The 21215-nt window shown below is 38.6% G+C and overlaps 1 protein-coding gene across 2 annotated transcripts in view; it reads left to right on the plus strand.

Moving 5' to 3' along the window:
• Slit2 (slit guidance ligand 2) overlaps positions 1-21215 on the plus strand; it is a 305954-nt gene that overhangs the window by 141366 nt on the left and 143373 nt on the right. The window lies entirely within an intron of this gene.

Raw genomic sequence — 21215 nt, forward strand, 5'->3', positions numbered from 1 at the left:
AAGGCCTGTTCTGTGATCAAAAGCAAAAGTATGACAAAATACTTTGACTGACAGTGCCTAGGATAGCCAAGTCTGTACAGAGAGGCACTGAGCTGGGTGTACAGATAAAGAAAGGCAGCGGAGGAGAACTATGATGGTCAGCATCTCCGATCATCTCTACTTATGTCAAAGTGTGTAGTGTAGGATACATGTAAGTCAAATATAAAGTTCCATAAGGCACGTCATTAGAGTTCAGGTTTAATGGTATTCAGTTTGTTGTTTTGCTCATTTCTCTTTATATAAATGTTATTTTAAGTGGAAAGGCTTTGCGATTCAACATGTCAGTTCATCAGTGCAAGGCATCCTCATCAATGTTACCCCTTCCCTTTTCTTCCCCCCATCTTTCTTAACCCCTTCCATACCTTTAAGTCCTTTGGTTCGATTTCATGCATATACATTAGCATAATGGCTGCATTTGCCTGCCCTCCCAGTTGTCTGCCTCCTTTCTTCTTCCCTCCAAAACAGGTTTCTGGCATTCATTTTGCTAAATTGTTTTCTCACTTCTCTTTCTAGCTCGGTGATTGATTTGGAGTACAATGTCCATATGGCATGCACCTAATTCTAACTCTTGCTCCAAATGGTAGGATAGAGTTAGATAGATTATACTATAAGGTATAATCTCTATAACACGCATGTACATACTCTAATCATGTCTAATTATAAAGAAGGAAACTAGTGTGATAAGTTTGTGGTGCAAATGCTTGCTTTCTAGCACACTTAACTCTAGACACTAGCATTTTCTCTCCCTTTCCATTACATGGAATTTCTACTTTTATACTTCATCATCTTTCCAGTAGATGGCACCATTGTGACTCCGAATGTTGCTTCAACCTTGCTAAGGAAATGTTATGAGTACTTTATAAATATCAAAGAATTCATAAACTATAGTAACCCTTGAAGTGTTGTCATAGGAAACAGGCATAGAGCTACAGTGTCTAGAATGTGAATCAGCTGCTCAAAATCAGTGTTACAAAAAACACCCACAATCAGATGTGTGACTCTGTTACATATCTTAAATTGTCGTAATTGCATACAGACATTTTGATAAAGAACAGATATGCACACATGTGGATGTATATAGATCTATCCATATAGATGTCTACATATATTTTATTTTCTGCCCCCTCTTACAAATTCAGAAACCATTCAAGCTATTTCTGTAAATTTTACCTTCTCACTCCCATTTTCCAAATGTCCATTGATAATATAAGGACAGTTTAACGTCACATTTTTTATATGTAGGCATCTCTGCTCATTTTGGTTGACTTGAATTTGCCCTTCTCTAACACAGAGGAGTTACCTAGGGTGAACTTACACATTACCTAGATTCACACATTGCTGAGTAGCATTCACTGATAAGGGATGATATTTCATTTGCTTTTCGATGCTATTGATGCCCATAGTAATGTCTATAAAGTCTGTACTAGCAACTCAAAAGCAATTCCCACATGTTGTAGCTTAGTGATTCATTGGCAGGATGAAATTTAAAATCAGAAACCCATTTTCCTCCAAGAATAGCATTGCAATTATTCCTAGGCTTGAGTAGTGCATAATGATATTTTAAGCTGATTTCTCATAACTCCTTTGTCACTTTGAGGCAATGGGGGATAAAAATAACAAGTGATTGAATTGGTACTAAATAGCATCAGTGCCTGCCCAGTTAATTTTTAACTTTTAGCTTTTAATCATTGATTCATTCAATTACTTATGACTCTTGCTAATTTTTGCTACTGAGATCAATTCTGTCAAGCTCCTCAGAAACATAAACTAACCTTGGGCTTCATGAAGCTTTCATCCCCAAACTCTCTTGCAAGAAAGAAATCTAGGATAGTGATTTTAGATCCAGAATGCAAAGGACTCCAACCCTAGCTCTTTAGCTTGCTGCCTGTATTAGCAAGAATAAAGAATATTATCAAGAATAAATGACACATCTTCCATGCAACTCGATCTTCCCGTCAACAAAATGGGGAAGGTGACTCACAGTTAGACGTATGCATCAGTATTTGCAGAACTTGGGAAAATAATAATCATAGTTTAAACAGCAACTCAAAAGCATAAAAAATCCTCTCTCCTCATTCTGAGTTGATTAAAAAAACATTTTGGAACTATTTTTATTTTCAGAGATAGTAATATTCCAGCAATTTAGGACACATATTTTAAGTTTCTTGATCAGGACGAAAGGGAATATTTTAGTATGTATTTCTCAAGGTTGTTGAAAGGTACTTGTACCTCTTTTGGTTGCAGTGAATAAAAAAGCCCAAAACAAACAAAAAAAAGCAAATTGCTGAGTTACCCACGAGTGATATGAGAATACTAAGTACTATTATTACTTTCATTTCCAATTTGCAAATAACATCTTTTAGTACTTTTGTCATTTTTCTTCAAGAAACACAAGACAAGTTGCTAATCATCATATAAAAGTGAATTCAGACTTTAAAGCATTGCTCATCATTTTACAAATATATTAATTGTATTAAAATAATCACTAAGTATAAAACTGAGGTTTTTACAGTACACTTGATATCAAAGTCTGTAAGTTCCCAGGCCTACAAAGATATTACTTGGCTCTAAAAAGGAACAAAAATCTAGACCTTGAAAAAACACCGAAGGGGAATAATATTTTGTTTGAGTTTGCATCCATCCCCTCTCCATCCTAAGAATAGACATGTTCTCTCCTCTCTTTCTCTTCACCAAGTGTAGGTACCAGAGAGAAACATGCTGTCTGCAAACCAGGGCAAGAATGTTCTCATTAGAAACCTACCGTGATGGCTCTTTAACCATGGATTTTCCAGCCTTTGGAAAAGCAACAGAATATTAAAGGGAGGATTCTAATGGTAGAACTCTATTAGCATCCTACTTGCAGTTGAACAAAATGAATACCAGGAAGGTCAGGGCAGTGGAGTGGTAGATAAGTAAAGACAGAAAGAGTGGGTGAGTAGTTGTACTATTCAAGGTCTATCTGGAGCCAGGTCAGTGGAAGGGAAGCTGGGGTTGGGACAGAGACAGTAGAATTATGGAAGGGATGACACTGATCAAGATGCCTTGTACTTAGAAACTGACAAATTGAAATCCCTTTGTACAACTACTTAAAGATAATTTAAGAAGCATCAAGAAAAAAAATCAATTAAACTTGTGGAAAAAGGTAAGCATGAATTTCTCTTGTTCAAGCCATCTAATGTATAGCATTTTGTTAGGACATCCCGAACAATCTAAGCTATGGTTCGTGCTTTGGTTGGCCCTGGTACCTAGAACAAGAACAAAAAGAGGGAAGGGATAGTAGGAAAATAAAGGAGGGGGTAACAATGTTCGACAAGAAATGTACTCATTACCTTACTCAGGTAACTGTAACCCTTCTGTAACCCTTCTTTACTGTGAGGGTGATCCCTCACCGTAAAATAAAATAGAACAGAAGGAATAAAGACAAAATGATAGTTAATAGTACCAGCCTTGCACTCTAGACATTAAGGTAGAGATCAACTTCAGAGTTCTAAATTTGAGGAAGAGTCAGATGAAGGATCTGACTCACGAAGCAATATTCCTCAGACAGTTAGTTCTCTTCCACTCAGGTAGCCACAGCTTTTAAATACAAGGAGGTACAGAAATGACTGGAGTGGGATCATCGCGTAGTGTTCAGAATCCCCACTTCTGCCAGAAAAACAGTCTTGTAGTAACATTTAAAAATACAAACATTTTATTTCCCGCCTCCAGTGCAGAGAGCTGATTCATGACACGCCCCCCACCCCCTTCCCTTCACCATATGGCTCATCTCTGTTCTTGATTTCCTGTTGGCATTAAAAAGTGCAACACAGAGGAAGGATACAAAGAAAAACTTCGATTTCATGACCAACTTTTTAAATCACTTGGATCACATCTTCCTACAACGCAATTGGAAATGCATTGCAAATCACTTCTTTTGCAATTTGAAGAGATTCCTCTCGGAAGCAGCAATATTCCCTTTGGCTCAACTGCCCAAACTGTTTAAGAAATAATCTAGCAAGAAGATTTATTGTGTCACTGTGGTGCGAAGAGAGGAGTCCTGTGGAGAGTTGCTAAGTCTTTTGATTCGGTCATATAATCCCAATGGCAAGGAACAGTAGGTTTATTCAGATCCCAGGTGGAATGTTTTCTTTCCTTTTTGCCTTCCTTCCTTTTCCCTTTCCCTAGTCCTGGTGTGTGTCTATACAAGGTCACATGGCTCATCTGTGCTTCAGTTTTTCATTCATGTTTGTCAGAAATGGAGTCTATACTCACCAGTAGTTTACACAGTTGCTTCAGAGCTGTGCCCCGTAGTGAACAAGCGAACAACCCCACTCGGGGCAGTCACTGCTGTGCGCCTCGTCCACCGGAGTCAGAACTTTCCAGTGCTCATGATACGGCTATTTTTATTTTTATTTCCCTGGTCCTACTTCACACTTTGTTTCTGGTTTTACATTTTATGTTTTTCACATATTTTATTATCATCAATTAGTGGTCCATGAGGACCACTAATTCATATATTCGTGATTAGACTCACTACTTCACCCTCTGAGACATTTTGGCATCAATGAGAGTTACATTTATATGTATATAAGATATGTATGATAAGAAATTATATATGTGTGTTATAAGAAAATATAAATTGGAAGCTTTTCCGGCATGAAATAGCCTGCTGTTGAAAATGTTTGTTGGGCATGGAGATGAATGACTAGAATCCCAGCTACTCAGCAGACAGATCAAGAGAACCAGTTTCAGGGCAGGTCCGGCTGGATGATGGGGGGATTTAAGTTAGTGAGAACCTCTTATTAAAGAATCACAGAGGGGCTGGGAAGGTGGCTCAGTGGTAGAGCACTTGCCTTGCATGCCTGAGGCCCTGGGTTCAATTCCTCAGCACCATATAAGCAAAAAGAAAAAAGCTGGAAGTGGCTCAAGTGGTAGAGTGCTAGCTTGAGCTGAAAAGTTGAGGGACAGCGCCCAGGCCGAGTTCAGGCCCCACGACCAGACCCAATTAAAAAAAAAAAAGAATCACAGATGCAAGTATCATACAATAATGTCAGCCTGGGCCCCAAAGTGGGAGCCTATCTGAAAACATAGCTTTAAAATACAGAAGGCTAGAGGTATGGGTCAAGGGGTACAACACTTCTAACCAATCCAGATGTTGAATTTAAAGCCCAGTACCATGAGATAAATAAACAGGACAATTAAATAAAAGTTAATAAGTAAATACTTTCCCAATTTGTCAGACCTTTAGTAAAGAGGTTAAGATTTTATCAGAAATTAAACTTTTCCTGAATCAATTTCCCTTAGATTTTTAACATGGGCATAGCATGATTTTGAAAAAAAATAACATATGGAAAAATAAAAATTCATAAGGAACATTATTAATAAGATATATTTATTCTACTTGATATATAAAAGTATTAAACTTCAGCCAAGTGCTAGTGGCTCATGCCTGTAATCCTAGCTACTCAGGAGGCTGAGCTCTGAGGATCATGCTTTGAATCCAACCCAGGCAGAAAAGTCTCTGTGAGACTCTTATCTCTAATCAACCACTCAAAAATTGGTTCTGTGGCTCAAGAGGTAGAGTGCTAGGTTTGAGCAAAAGAGCTCAGGGACAGCACCCAGGGCCTGAGTTCAAGCCTCATGACTGAAAGTAGTAGTGGTGGTAGTAGTAGTAGTAGTAGTAGTAGTAGTAGTAGTAGTAGTAGTAGTAATAGCAATTGCAATGTGGTTATGCAATCTTTGGGCCGTCTAGATTTTGATATATAGTATACTTTCCTTAAGCTTTATCTAGGCTTTTTATTTCTGAAGAGTGCAATTATAGGAGAATGCATAATTATAGACTGACCTTGAGACCATATAAAAGGGATTTGCTATGGAAGATTGCTGTTTACTGGGAATGAATAAACCTTTGACAGTAAAATTCATGCTGAGAGATGCCAGGATTGATGATGTTAGAGTAAAACATCCTAACTTTCATTTCCATGTGTTTTCTTTCCTAAGAATCTGTTTTTTCCCCCTTACTCTAATCTACAGATATGAAAGTGTTTATTTTGCTTGATTATAAAAAACTGTCCTATGGATCAATGTGTTTCTATGTTCTGTTCTTTACTTCCTTCGTTTTTATTGCATGCAAGGCTCCTCACACCACTAGAGTCATCGATGTGGATATATCTGCTAGGAGTCCTGCCCTCGGGAGGCTTACATTCTCATATAACATGTCTAAATACACAGACAAATATGTTACCTTCAGTATAGGAAGCTGTAGTGGCCAAAAGAGTGTAGGAGGCTGATCAGGCAGGTGGACTGGACAGAGTAGAGAAAAACAAATGTCTCCCAGAGGAGACATTTGGACTGTGGTCTTAGGAGACAAACCAGACCACCCTAGACTTGTTTGGTTTTGTTTTCTCTTAAGGATAAGATGTAGCAATAATACAAGAGTATTGAGAAGTAAAAACAAAGAAACAAACAGCGATCATAAAGAAGAGAAGGGTGGACAGAGAGAAAGGAGGGGAATATTTGGGCATGTGGATATGCAAATATTTAATACATTTTTTATCATTTGATACATATTTCTATTATTTCCCCTTTGGGGAGCTTTTGTTTTCTTTTCTCCTAGTTTCTTTCTGCTTCCTACACCTCACACCAGGAATCTCTGTTCTTGCTCTTCACAGCATTCATTCCATATTCCTTTTTTTTCCGTCCAAGAGAAGTGATGCACAATTTGCCTAGCTTAAATCAAAATTTCAGAGTACATTCAAAGTTAATTCGCAGACAGAACATAAAGGAATCATTAAGATTGATGAAGAGAAGGGAGAATTCTTGTTTTTTTCAAATTACTGGAAAACAAAATTAACTATAATAGTGGAAAGCTATTTAAATCCAGAAAGAGAGTCTGAGGCCAAAGGACAGAGGGAATACAGATGCCTCAGGAAATATAAAACAAGTGATCATTCTCTGAAAGTCTTAAAACATCCCTGAATCTTGACCAACGTTGAAAACGTTGTGCAAAGTGGTTATTTTATCGTGTATTATTTTTCCATGTCTACATCAGAATTTGATGTGTATGTGTTGAACATGTTTATATAAACTTGTCATTTAGGATTTAAATAATACTTCTAGGTGGAACCTGAGATCGCTTCCTGAGGATGCGTGGGTAGATGGTAGAATTCTCATGTGTGTACGAGGCCTGCATTTGATTCTCCCTTGCAATTTCTCCAACTTTTATTTCTCCGCTCCATTTTCCCAGTCCAAGCACTGCCGCTGTCTTCATAGAACAAATGAAAAGTGAAGTCATATCATAAAATATAATGCAAATATAAATGTCCTGTGTTACAGTTCTCTTGGTAAGGCAAGTTGTCTTTAATATTATTTACTCTGCTACTGAGTATCAATTATAGGCTCATGAAAGTTTCAGTAAATCTTTGCATCACCTGTCCTATTTTTATGAGGATGAAATCATAGGCACATGATTGACTTGATATTTTACTTGGGTAGTTAAAATTCTCCTGCCGGTTTCAGTCCTTCTTTGTCATTTAACTTTTTTGATTGATTGTTTAGCCAAAGGTAATGTGTTGCATTGCTTCCTGCCATGAACAAATTAAATCTCTAAGTGGAATCACTTGTTCCTGTCAAGGTACTGGCACAGCAGAAGGTGCACGGGACCAATTTTATTCCCGGCATTTTTCCTGCTGGCAGGGATCAATTTTTAGCAATGTTAAACTGATTGAAGAGAATACTTTTATCTGCTTATCAATTTCAGAGCATCTTAACTTTATAAGAATTAACAAGGTTTCATCATCCTCTGAAACTCTTTCCTTCTGATCTAGATTACTTATCCATCCTATTGAATTCTGGAATAAATCGGACACGGATTAAGAAGCATTGTATTCATACATTGGCATGCTGAATTGAAACGCCTTTGTACAACTACATAAAGACAATAAAAATAATTTTTAACTTTATGTCACAAAAAATTGAAATAATTGGAAAAAATCATTCATGAATATAAATTTTTCAAAGTCTCGTACAAGTTTCTTTTTCAAATCTTCCAAAATAACCCCTATAGTATACCATTTTATATAATAAAATTTCACTTGTGGGATTTTCTCAATTATTGTGTTAAAAGTTGAATTACATTTGTTCTCTAAATTATATACTTTGTTGTATGTGAAAATCGATAGATTAATTAGTACAATTTCATGTAAGAATTTCAGTGTTGAAATATTCTAATATTTAAGTAGTGATGTTCAATATTTTATAATTTTCTTAGATGATCATTTCACATGATTATTATCTTTATTAAAATACTTAGATTTACAGAAATCCAATCTGATTTGGTACAATTTACCTTCCTACTTGAATTTGTTTTTGTGAAGTTTGTATGGTTAAAAAGCAAAGTTTCACTCTGCACTGGTGGCTCATGCCTGCAAACCTAGCTCAGGAGGTTGAGATCTGAGGATTACCAGCCCAGATCTGAAACCAGCCAGCCCAGGCAAAAAGTCTCTATGAGACTCTTATCTGTAATTAACCACTCAAAAATAGGAAGTTGCCCTGTAACTCAAAGTGATATTGTGCTAGCCTTGAGCAAAAGAGCTTAGAGACATACCCTGGCCCTGAGTTCAAGCCCCATGACCAACAAATACAACAGCAACAACAGTCACAAGCAGAGTGCCAATGGCTCTTGCCTCTTCTAGGATCTCAGGAGGCTAAAGTCTGAGGATCATGGTTTGAAGCCATTCTGGACAGGAAGGACCGTGAGGCCGTGTGTGTGTGTGTGTGTGTGTGTGTGTGTGTGTGTGTGTGTGTGTGTGTGTGTGTGTGTGTGTGTGCGCACGCATCAATCCTGGGGCTTGAACTCATTTATATACTATTATTAGTGATCAGAGAAGGCTCTGTGTCACAGCCTTTGGTATAACAGCCTTTTGCTTCCGAGGTTTACCTTTACAACACATTCCTATTCAATCTCTGAGTATTGCTTCCAGCTGTTTACCTGCTCATGTGTGCCCATTTGCCCCAATTCTGCAGTTAACACAAACTTTGTAGTGACAGCAAACGTGACTGTACCATGCACCAATTTTCACATGCAAACATTATCTGCTTATTTCCCCTTCTGCACTTATTTGCTCTTTTTGAGTACTTCTCCCAGTAGATGGAGCATACTCTACCTCATCCAAACCCCTTTCTTTCTCCCTAAGCATTGTGTTTACCTGAACTTTCTGTGCATTTTAAACACTACTTGAAGCTTGCTTATTAGGGAGTTTTGTATTATAAAAGTTCTACATTGTGTCTGATGTCCACACTTTGTGGACCTGGGAAAACTTTATGGTTTTGATAAATGAGTATCCTTTTGATAGAATTTCTGCATGTAAAATCTTTATTTTTTTAATTTTTTAATTGCTAATATAAAGGTGATGTACGGTGGGTTACAGTTTATAGGTGAGTTTCTTTGATCTCTTCCAGTTTTTTCCCTCTAAAAAATTATCTTTAGGTAATTGTACAACAAATCCAAGTCACTATGTGAGTTTTCATATACATTACATCTTGATCTGTGTCACTCTTTCCATTTTTTCTACCATTTTTTTATAGCCAGGGATGTTTCATTTCCTTGCAAAGTTTTGTGCTTGTTTTTTTTTTTCCTTTATAATCTTTGATGATTGTGTTAACTGAGAGGTTTTTAAAACCTGTGTTTAATTTTTTTCAGATCTCTCAAGAAGACTTTGTTTTGGGGGAGTTTTCTGGTTCTGGAACATGAACTTGGGGCCTTGGGTGCTGTTCCTGTGCTTTTGTACTCACAACTAGGGCTCTATCACTTGAGTCACAACTCCACTTCTAGGTCTTTGCTGCTTAATAAAGAAAAGAATCTCATGGACTTTCTTACTCTGGCTGGCTTTGAACCATGATCCTCAGATCTCAGGCCCTGCAGTAGCTAGGATTATAGCCATTGAGCCACTGACACCAGACTCTCAAAATGTATTTTTTGATGTAAAGCTTCTGATCATGTAAGAATGAAAGTCTTGGGGATAAGGTCTAGAAAAGTATGTGTAGTATGCCTACTATAGAGAACATGGCTCTCTATGTAGAAATTTTCTTTTGTGAGATTCCACAATCTGGACAGCAGATATTTTCTAAAGATTTCTCCCCCCCTTAAATCTTCCTGTCCATAAGTCAGTTTGAGAGAAAAAAGAAAGGCACCCACTATAACTAGGAAATTCTTTTGAGTAATTTGAAGTCCCTAGGAAAGGTTTTAGAGTCTTAGAAATATCAACGATCAGAGATTTCACATGTAGACTTTACAAGAAGAATGGCCCTTAAAGTAGTAGAGGAAGAACGCTCATTTGGCTTGCTTCCCAACTTTATTGAGCTACTTTCCTCCTCCAGTCCACTGCCACATCTCTGTTATCCACACCTTCTGCTTGCCACTTCTTACCCAGAGCTTTGCCTGATGGCATTTTTAGGATTCCTGGCACTGTCCTGTCCTCCAGCTTTGGGTTTTGCTGTCATTTTAGGAGCTTGCTTGCAGACAGATTCTGCTTTCACACAAGTGTTTGGCTCTCTCCCTCTTTCTAGACTGTGAGTTTCTCCAGGGCAGAAACACTGATGCCTTCCTTGTTCCATCACAATGCCCAAGGTAGTGCTGGACACATGGCTGCTTGGGACCGGCTATGGTTGGATGGAGGAGTTCACAGCCTGGAATGTGTAGGCAGGAGGGAAGGAAAGGGTATCACCAGGACTCTTGGCAGATGAGCACGTGGGCTAAACCTTCCCTGTGTGGGAGACAGCCATAGACAGGGAGGATTTATAGATCTCACCACAGACAAAGTCAAAGCTCAGAATGAATGTGGAGTCGGGAAAATTGGATTCTGTAGAAAATAGGGAGTTTAGTGTAACAGAAGATTCCAGAAGAAAAATTGTTTTGCAAAATAATCGTATTTCATTTGATTTGGCCATGTGTTATCCGATCAGAGACAACCTGGAACAACAACAACAATAAAAAAATCACTGTGTAACGTTTTATTAATAGGCAAGACTCCGGAGTTTGACAGGGAGGATCATTTATAGGTGGGGAGTGATGGCTGAAATTGTTAAGAACAGATAAATAAAACGGCTTGACGTTTTGGAAATTTCTTGAAGAGGAAAAGAGAGACAGGGAGAGGCTGCATTTGTAACTTAAGAAAGAAGAGCTGGGGGCCAAGTGAACAGGAAATGAGACTTGGCTGAAAAGCCACGATGTAGAATCAAAAGATTACTTGGTGCTTAATAATGATGATAAAATACAATGATAAAGGTTGTGTTATTCGTCAGACTCACATGATTTCATTTAAGCCACAGAACAATCATCTGGGGAAAATGTCCTTGTTTTCCCCAGAGAATCCCCAGTGAAAGATGGACAGTTCATTGACCATGGGTCTCAGAACCTGTCTATGCTGGGAAGGTAAGGAGAGAAACTGCAGAGTTGACCTTTCACTACTGCTCTCCAGTCCTAGCTATAACAAAGCCTGATGGAGCATGGTGGTAGAGCCATCCACAGACAATCAGGCACCTGGTTATTTTATCTCATTTGTTCTCCAGAAAAATGTCTGAAATAAGCAGAGAAGGTTTATCATCCTGAACCTTAAGACACATAAGCTGGTCCAAAAGAAATAGTTCCCCCTAGCCTTCCCCCACCCAGCCATGCCCCAGAATCCATAACTAGAACCATTGGCTTTAGTGCTAATGACATGGTACTTTCCACTAAACCACACAACCTCCCCAGAAAGTGCTACTCACAGATCAAAGGGTGTGAATGCCATCATTGTCTTTATTATGAAACACTAATGTATGTGTCTAGTCTGATGTGTACACAGGATCCATTTTGTGTGTGTGTGTGTGTGTGTGTGTGTGTGTGTGTGTGTGTGTGTGTGTGTATATGTATGTATGTATGTATGTATTGGAAAGTCACAGGAAACATTGTGCTCTTCCATGGTAGGTTTGTACAAGTGGCAATGTCCAAGGTATTTTTGTGAAAAATTTATCATCATGGATTCAAAGGTTGAAAATGTACAGCACATTGTTAAGTCTTCTCTACAGGTTATGCATACTGCTGTGGCACCCAGTATTAGTTAGTAACTTAGTTAGTTAGTTAGTTAGTTGTTTGGACCCCATATTGTCATGGTTTGGGAACAATTGGAACATGGAGGAGAGCTGGAAATTTATGTTCTTCTTTTCCTAATACCATCATTTCAACTCAAGGCCTCACACTCCCTCTGCTATCTTCCTCTTGGCTAGTGTTCTGCCACTTGAGCCAGGCTACCTGCCAAATGTTTGCTGATTATTTGGAAGATGGAGTCTATCTGATGATTTGAGAACCACAGTTCTCCAGATCTCAGCGTGCTGGGTAGCCGAGGGTAATGGAGGTAAGCCTTTCCCAGGCTTTCCGGAGTGTTTTTTGTTTTTTTAATTCTTTATTGTGATTAAGTGGTTACATAATTTCCCAACTTTCACAGTATTGTGGGATAGTGATGCTTAGTTAAAGTCACAAACACATTCTAACTTTCATGGGGCAAATTGTCTATCGTGGTCTATAACATTTATAAGTTCTATGAGCTTTGCAATAGTTATTTCTTCCACCTTGGGTGATATGTACATTTCTTTTGTTTTGCATAGCATCAGCTGTTCCCTCTTTCCCACTTGTTCCCTCCCTCCCATCGCTGCCATTGAGTTGCTTAGATCATTTTGATCAATGTCCAGTGCAGCTGATGGGTCCCAGTGTTGTATGTTTTTCCCTGATTCCCTCTAGATCTGTGTCATCCTCCTGGTTTCCCACCGGTATGCACATATATACCATATATGTGATCAGCAGCATGGGGTTATTTAGTAGTGATTTGACCAAATGAGTAGAAGTCCTTGGTTTCTTAAGTCTTGTTAATTTTGTCATATCACCTTACATTTTGGAATTAACATCCACTTATCAGGGAGACCATGTGCCATTTGTCTCTTTGCTCTTGGCTTACCTCACTCAACATGATTTCTTCTAGCTCCATCCATTTCCCTGCAAATGCCATTATTTTGTCCTTTCTAATGGCGGCATAATATTCCATTGTGTATAGATACCACAGCTTTTGGATCCATTCATCTGTGGTGGGACATCTGGGTTGTTTTCATATCCTGGCTATTGTGAACAGTGCTGCAATAAGCATGGAGGTGCACGTGTCCTTGTATTCTGGTTCCTGTTGTTCGGGATAGATGCCTAGAAGTTGTTTGACTGGGTCATACCACTGAGGACCCTCCAGACTGCTTTCCAAAGTGGTTGTATAAGTGTACATTCCCACCAGCAGTGTAATAGGGTTCCTCTTTCTCCACATCCCCTCCAGCATTTGTCCTTGGCTGACTTGTGGATGTGGGCCATTCTGACTGGGGTAAGGTGTATCTCAGGGTTGTCTTTATTTGCATTTTCTTCACAACCAAGGATGGTGAACATTTCCTCATGTGTTTCTGTGCCATTTTTATCTCTTCTTCTGAGAAGTCTCTCTTTAGTTCCCTTGCCCATTTAGTAATGGGTTTGTTAGGTTTGGGAGAGATTAGTTTCTTGAGTTCCCTGTATATACTGGATATTAACCCCTTGTCTGATATATTGCTGGTAAATATTTTTTCCCATTTAGTTGGTTATCTTTCTAGCTTGGTCCCGTATTTCTTTTTCAGTGAAGTTTTCTAACAATAACAGTTAACAATCCCTAAAAAGTTACCAGTAATGGTTTGACAGGAGGAACAGAAAATTGATTTTTTTACCCATCTTATTTTCTTCCTAGCCATATATAGCATGTTACCTGAATTCACTTTTTTCTCTCAAGCCTATATTCTTTCTACTATTTTTAACTATGCTTCCATTTGTTTGTAAATTTCTATCCTAAAAGACTACGTTGAAAGAGTTAATGGTGACAAGTGAGAGCGGAGGAAAAGTCCACTTTGAGGCTCTGCTGTGCTAATTACTTGTCTTCATACTCAGAAACTTTACACCACAGCCCTGGGAATCATGATTCCCTTTCTTTTTATATCACTGTGGGACACTGAGGCCAGGAAAATGAAGTCACTCAAGCAACTTCTAACAGGCATAAAATGGAAGAAGATTTCAACCCATGCTTTCCTCTCTGTACTCAGAGACTGTCTTTTTGTAAAGTTATTTTTAGTCTATATATTTCAAAATTCTTACTGAGAAATGTAAAGGTAATTAGAATTGATTCATAGAATGATATAATGGCCTACAGGAATGCACACAATAGTTTAAAGATGCGCACACCTGTCATTCATGCCTAAAGGGACCCTGCCATCACCCCTACTTGCCTTAAGCCTCTCTCTTTAGCATGCAATGCCTACCTCTAGCTAGCTAAAGGAAAACACTATGCTGATATCAGGGCAATGGCTTTTTTGTTTTTCTTTTCTTTCAAATGTGTTTTGAGTTTGTTGTTTTCGATTTTTATTTTTTCAATATAGGGGGTTTATTGTTAACAACAGTAATTGTATTCATGTGAAGAGAGTCGATATTCATTAGGAAGGTATGTAGCATTATGTTTTTTATATATTGTTGGCAGTTTTCACACAAGGGGAAAAAAAAAAAAATCTCTTAAAATTTAGACTCAAAAGGCCATTTCCCTGCCTTAGAGTGCCCCTCTGTGGCCATGAGAGAAAATACAACATTATGCAACTCTTGGACGAGTCCTTCCTCTGATTGCTAGATTTTTAAGGTTCTTGGCTTCATTTTTCAATGGTGTGTGTGTGTGTGTGTGTGTGTGTGTGTGTGTGTGTGTGTGTGTAATTAATAGAGGCTCCTAGGATATAAGACTGACTTTTCCTACTAGAGGGTAACTGAGCTATGGTAATGTAAAGTGGGAAACTGCTGATAGGCTACAATGTTCATTATTGGTGGCAATGGTAGATTAGAAGTAGCCATGGCCCCAGAGCCCTTGGTGGCTAATCCAAGTCACTTTTCCTCTCCTCGATCATCTGTCTGAACGATGGTCGGTCCACCCACTGCTCATCCAGTCTTGTGACTTTGGGAACAAAGCTGTCTGCTGTGGTTCTTTGATGACCTGTCAGATCCTGGAAGGCACAGAGGAAGCTGTGACCTTTTACTCTCTCCAAGCTGCACGACCGGGCTGCTTCTGTACATGCGCAGTCTGTGGGCCTGGCCTTGGGCCAGCAGGAGTGGTTATAGCACCGGAAAGAAAGGACAGGTTAAAGCGCTTTTAAGACTTCTTCCATCAGAGGTCTCCATTTCTTTTCATGATAAAGGCAAGAATTCTCTCTCCTGTGTCTCTATGGAGTCCTGCATTCCTAATCCTCCTAAAGGTTGCAAACGTGGATTCTAATTTAAATTTTTTTACCAGTAAGGTATAAGTACATTATAATGAAGCAAACAGACAAAGGCAAATGAGACGTGGTAATGTAAGAATTGCTGAGATGAGATTACTCTACAGGCTGGCAAAGCTCTTTTCTATGTTTATTTTTCCATGGTCCTGCCATATTGGTTGTTTTGTTTTGTTTTGTTTAACCTACACAGGATTGTTCACATTTAGATAGTATGGACAAGCTAGAGTTGCCTGCTCATGCTTAGCTGTGGGAGTTTGATTCCAGAAAACCTCTCTTGCTCACAGACCCTTGACTTTTCAGAGGGATTCTGCCGGGCATGGCTGTGCTACTCGCCTCTAGCACTATGTGTCTGAAGACAGCATGTCCTGTCTCCCCACAAGGCCTCCTAGGCAAACTTCCTCCCTGTTTGTAGAGTCAGAGAACACATTGTTTCTCCCGGAGAGCTGGGATGCATGTCATGTCAAGATCAAAGCCATGGCATCTTCCACCCTTGGCAGGCACATAGAGCTAAGGGTATCACTTTCCCTCTCAAATGGGACTGGGGTGTCTGTGAATCTATTTGTACCACAAGGTTCATTTGTATTATTTATTTACTTATTCATTCCTTGAGCACCTCTGTAAATTTACTTGTACTTACCACGTTATTGATTTGTGCATCCTGTTGCATCCAGTACATTTTCTTTCAACAACAGGGACTCTTTTCTGCATCAAAAAATAGAATATATAAATAACACGAAACTTGCTCAACAGCCCCTCGCCACCACTGCCACCAGCCTCGAACTCACTGGAACTATTACTAGCAAAGTATTACTACGCTGCAGTCTGCTTTCCCAATATCTAAGCTCACCCTACATCTAAGAAGCGCTGCACTTCTTTCCATTCATCGCAAAATACATGTACACCCCCAAGATACACGCCACGCCATCGACATGTCAGCGTATTATATTACACACCATTCCTACATCCACCAGTGCACGCTAGCTTCCCTGTCTGCCAACACACTGTCCAGGAGGGACTCAACTTCATGTATCTTAAACAGACTCTTGGTTACTGAAGATGAAGGTAGATCAGTATACAATTACTTAGTTTGGGAGCAGCCTTACATTAGAAGTCTTTTATTCTTTCCAAGGAATATGGTGCAAACATGCTCGTTTGTGCCATGGTGCTAAGATGCCAGAAATACGTTAAAGGATGGATTCTTCCTTAATACATATTATATTCTCTGCAAGATAATTGCTCTCATAATATCTTCTGTGCAGTCAGACACAAAATAATGCAAGAGGAGACACTGTACAAGAACACAGGCATTCTCTGCAGGTGGGAGAAGAGACTAAGCATACTAGATCCCAGGAGGTAGCTTCTTGCCTCTAGGTTTAAAGCAAATATTTATATGTGTGTATACGCACACACACACACACACACATACACACACACACACACCACTGCAGCTCTCCCCTCTCCATTACTACCTCCCCCCCCCCCCCAAGAACAGTCTACACAGAAAAAGCAGGAATGGAAGGCTGAGCATAGCTTTTATGGAAGTCAGATAAATTTCATGCTCTTTAACATCAGTTCTGACTGCAGGCTTTTCCCTGCAGTCTGGCTCCTTCCCCAGTGGGAACAAAAAAGGAAAAGTGATTAAAGTTTCCTCAGTAATAGACAGCAGGAGGCAATGATCTTGGCGTCTTCTACAGAGAGAGAGAGAGTCCTTTAACAAGACTTGTGAGAGTTCTTTGAAGAAAAGAAGTTAAGACTCCGAGGGCTGGTAGAGGTCTGTGGTAACATTTGTTCATTTCCTCTACCTCGTATGGCTTCTTTGACTTTTTTGGAATAGCGTCACCCTTCTCATTAAAATAGTCCTGATAAAAAGAGAGAAGCAAAGTGGAGCTCCTCGCTGGGGCCAAGGTTCACAGCGCTCTACTGTGAGTAGGAGTATTTAGAACTTGCCTTTTTTTACAGTATTCCTATCATCCCAGTATAACTCCCTGCAGCGTGAGTGTGTGTATGGATGTGTGTAGGAAAGAGTGAGAGGCAGACAGACAGAAATAGAGATAGACAGAGAATATGAATGAATAACTGAATGTATTCAAAACGTGACTCTCTTTTTCCATTCTTGGTTGGTGGCCTGTCATTTTAGACAGCCAAAATTGCCTTTAACTCTAGTCAAGTGAACGCTGGCAAGTGGCTCTATGTCAATTTCACCAGAATCAAACCCCTGGATTTCTCTTTCATTTAAAAAAAAAGGGGGGGGGGGCAAGGAAGAAAGCAAAGTTTGCCATCGGTATTCAGACATTCTTTTAACTAATAGGATTAGGGGCGTTTCAAAGGGATTTAAACAAGATAATTAGTTTACTGCTTGGTCCACAGTGGAGCAAGTGAAATCCTTTGCAAAAAAAGGCAGACAAAATAGGTCAGAAAACGTGTGGGAATGAGGTAAAGTCTCTTCATGAGGACGCAGTTGGCTGGAACGTGATGAGAGGGCTTTGGAGCCTTCATTCATTGCAGGAGAATGGTTGCCTTTTTTTTTTTTTTATGCTGTAAAATCACAACAACAACAAAACTTGGCCACCAGAGGTGTGAAGAAATGACTGACTTATTTTAGGGCTGGCCTGTGTTGTCTCTAGACCCCAAGTATTCTGCCCCAGTGTAGGAATCCTGCTGCCTTCAAAGTAGCACTCACAAAGACATAGAAAGGGAATGTTCTGGAAAATCTGTAGAGCTCTTCTCAGGCATTTTATAAGCTGGAAAAAAATTAGACAACTAAGAGAACTCTTTTTTTAAAAAAAAAATATCTCTGATTTTGTTGAATAGATTCATTACTTTAATTGCAGAAAGAAGAAAAAAATCTTACAAACAGAAATGCGAGGGGTGTTATTCAGTGCTTAACTGAAGTGCTTACTTATGGAAGTACTTGTACTCTAATTTGCAGATTTCTCCGTGCAGAATATGCTTAAGAAGAGTCATTTGAATTTTTTTCAAAACAATTCATATGGGCCATTTTCTCTTCACTGCAACATTGTACCCTCCCCCGCTCCTCCCTACTGTCCACAAAAAAGAAGAAAAGGATATTTCCTAGAGTTATGCAGTATAATATTAATATCTAAGCATTCAAGTCTAATTACAAAGGAGTGATAGAAAAACATCTCTGTTTGGGTGAGCACTAGATATTTTATTTAGTTAGCTTTTGAGTCTTATAGCAATCACCAGGGAGTTCAAGGCCACCATGGGCTGTTCCAAAGCCTTTGTGCTGGGTTGGCTTTAAGGCTGAAGAGGAAACAGCAGGTGTTCCTCCTTAATGAACTGTCCAGAAACTCCGCAGAAGTGGAGCTTTCAATTATGTAACTATAGGTGAATCTGATAATAATAATTTAAAAAACTTCTTAAAGAAAGCAATTAAACCTACAATAAGAATCTGTTACCATACAAAGTAATAAATGATGGAAATAATGAAGGTTAAGTAGGTGTGTTGTAATATTCCCAGATGTTCAGTTGGTTTGTTCTTTCTCCTACTTAGGAAATCACATTACATGGAGTGAAACCAAAGATCATAAACTACATATGTTTTGCCTGTCAAAATAAAATGCTGCATTATTTTTCCTCCAAATATATGAAATCATTTTTGGATATTGTATCTAGCTAGAGTCCATGACTTAGCATTAGAATACTGGAAATTAATATGTGAAAAAGACACAGTCCGTGATTTAGGCTCATTGGTAGGGTTTGACAAGTTATTTTCTGAATAAAGGAGTGGACAGAAAATAGGCTTTTTCACTCTAGCTTTCTCTTTTTGGCAGAAGGTGAAACTTTGTAGTTTATCTGCATCTTTCTGATTATCTTAAAGATTCTTTGCATAGTGTGGTGGATTTCAAATGTTTGGTATTCATCTTTAAGGATTATGAATGATAGGTACCTTGTGGGGTAAAGTTCTTCAAGTGATTAGTTCTGACCCCAAACAGATGGTTTCAGAAGCAGATTTTCTTAAAGTTCATTTAGTAGGGACAATAAATACACAACGTTTTGAGTAGAATTTTGAATCTCTAGATTTCTTTGTAGATATGGCCCCACGTTTTGTATTTGGAGAAATACCAATAGAAATAATAACAGAGCTGCTGAGATTTAGGATTCCTAAGCATGTCCGGAATTCCATTCTTGCTTCTCCATCTGCCTAAGGTAGGACCCTAGAAACTGCTACAACACAGATTGGGGTAAACATAAAGAAAGGGAGACTGTAGCATGGGAAAAGAAGGAGTAACTTCAATAGGAGATTCTTTTGCAGGATAAGTGTACTTCCTTATTAAAATACCAGAAGAGACTTACAGCTTGAAGTGGATGTGTAAGAGCCTTAGTGACAGGTTGAAGGACTTGGGTCATGTGGGTAGGCAAGTTTAGTCAGTGGGTACAGTGGATTACAGATGTATGGGCACAGCTAAGTAGGAAATAAACAAGTAAATGCTTTGATGAGAAATAAAGGTGTAAAGACTGGAAATTTGCAGGAAGAAGTGGTGGCTGGAAAGAATTCAGGAAGCTCGTATTATAATTTGTATGAAAAATGATCAGCTGTGACCCAAAACAATGATGGCAGAGCTGTTAAATAAAGTTTATAACAGGTACACCCGAAACTTACCTAGCTTGCAAAAATTGAGAGTATATGACATATGGACATATTTACTTTCCACTAGGCAATGATAGAACAGTTTCTATATACTTTTAATTATTCTTGCAAATACTAATCATAATTATTATATGATAATATTGAACTATAACCTAACCTGTCTTATCCTCTGTGAGCAGGTATTTATCTTGTTTAGATTGCTTTTAATAAAGAAGAACATATTAGTTCAGAAAATTTTGACATCCCTCATTATTTCATTGTGCTATGATTTCGGCTAATATTCCTTCATTATTTCACTTAATACTTGTGAGAAGGTGCTATGGATTCAGTATTTACTAGAGGATGTATAAATAGTATCTGATAGAGGAGGTAACAATGCTCGATAGGAAATGTGCTCATTACCCTACTCATGTAACTGTAACCCCTCTGTACAGTATTTTTACAATAAAAAAATAAAAAATAAATAGTATCTGACATGTGGGAGGTTAAATTTCTAGATAGTAAGACAATCAGTTTTCCAAGCTTATAATAGGTATCATTAGATCTCTGCCCTAAAGGCTCTGAAATCCTTTGGAAGAAGATATAGCAGAAGCAAGGTCCTATACTTCAAGGCTTTGCAGTTCAGTAAGACAGTGCAATTTTACAGCATGGAATAAATGCTTAGAGCTTTAGAGACTTGGGTTAACATACTGTAAGTAGTTTGAATGTTCTTCAAAAAGCCTAAAATTTTGGAGAAGACTAAACACAATTATACTATAATTCATACCAAACATTAATTATATTGGTACAGGACAGGTTGAAATAAATTACATAGAGAAGAACATGACTACAAATCTTAGAAATTAGTCTAGAAATATTTCACTCAAAGCATAAGAAGTTTAGAAATAAGTGGATCAAAATGTTCCAGTTGAACCCATAAAGCTTAAACACATAGGTACAAATGGATTGTTGTATAATTGGAAGCTTGGGCCAAAGGATCATTTTATTGTGTTCATCAAAAGTGAACCATTTCGTGTGGAAGAATTCAGTGTGCTAGGCATTTGTAGGATGTCTGAGAGCAGAGAAGGAAGGAAAGTAATGTACTACCCAGTCACTGGATACAAGTGGAAGTAAGTAAACATCTGGGTAAATAGCTTGAGTTGGAGAATTGAGAGCAAGTCAGAGAGTTTGTCTTGAACGAGGGAGTGAATCAGAAGACCTAGATGCGGAACAGTCCAGAGCCCATGCTTTTTACAGAATTTAG

The sequence above is a fragment of the Dipodomys spectabilis genome, unplaced genomic scaffold (genome assembly GCF_019054845.1).
Source record: "Dipodomys spectabilis isolate Male_0828 unplaced genomic scaffold, ASM1905484v1 ptg000021l, whole genome shotgun sequence".
Classification (NCBI taxonomy): Eukaryota; Metazoa; Chordata; class Mammalia; order Rodentia; family Heteromyidae; genus Dipodomys; species Dipodomys spectabilis.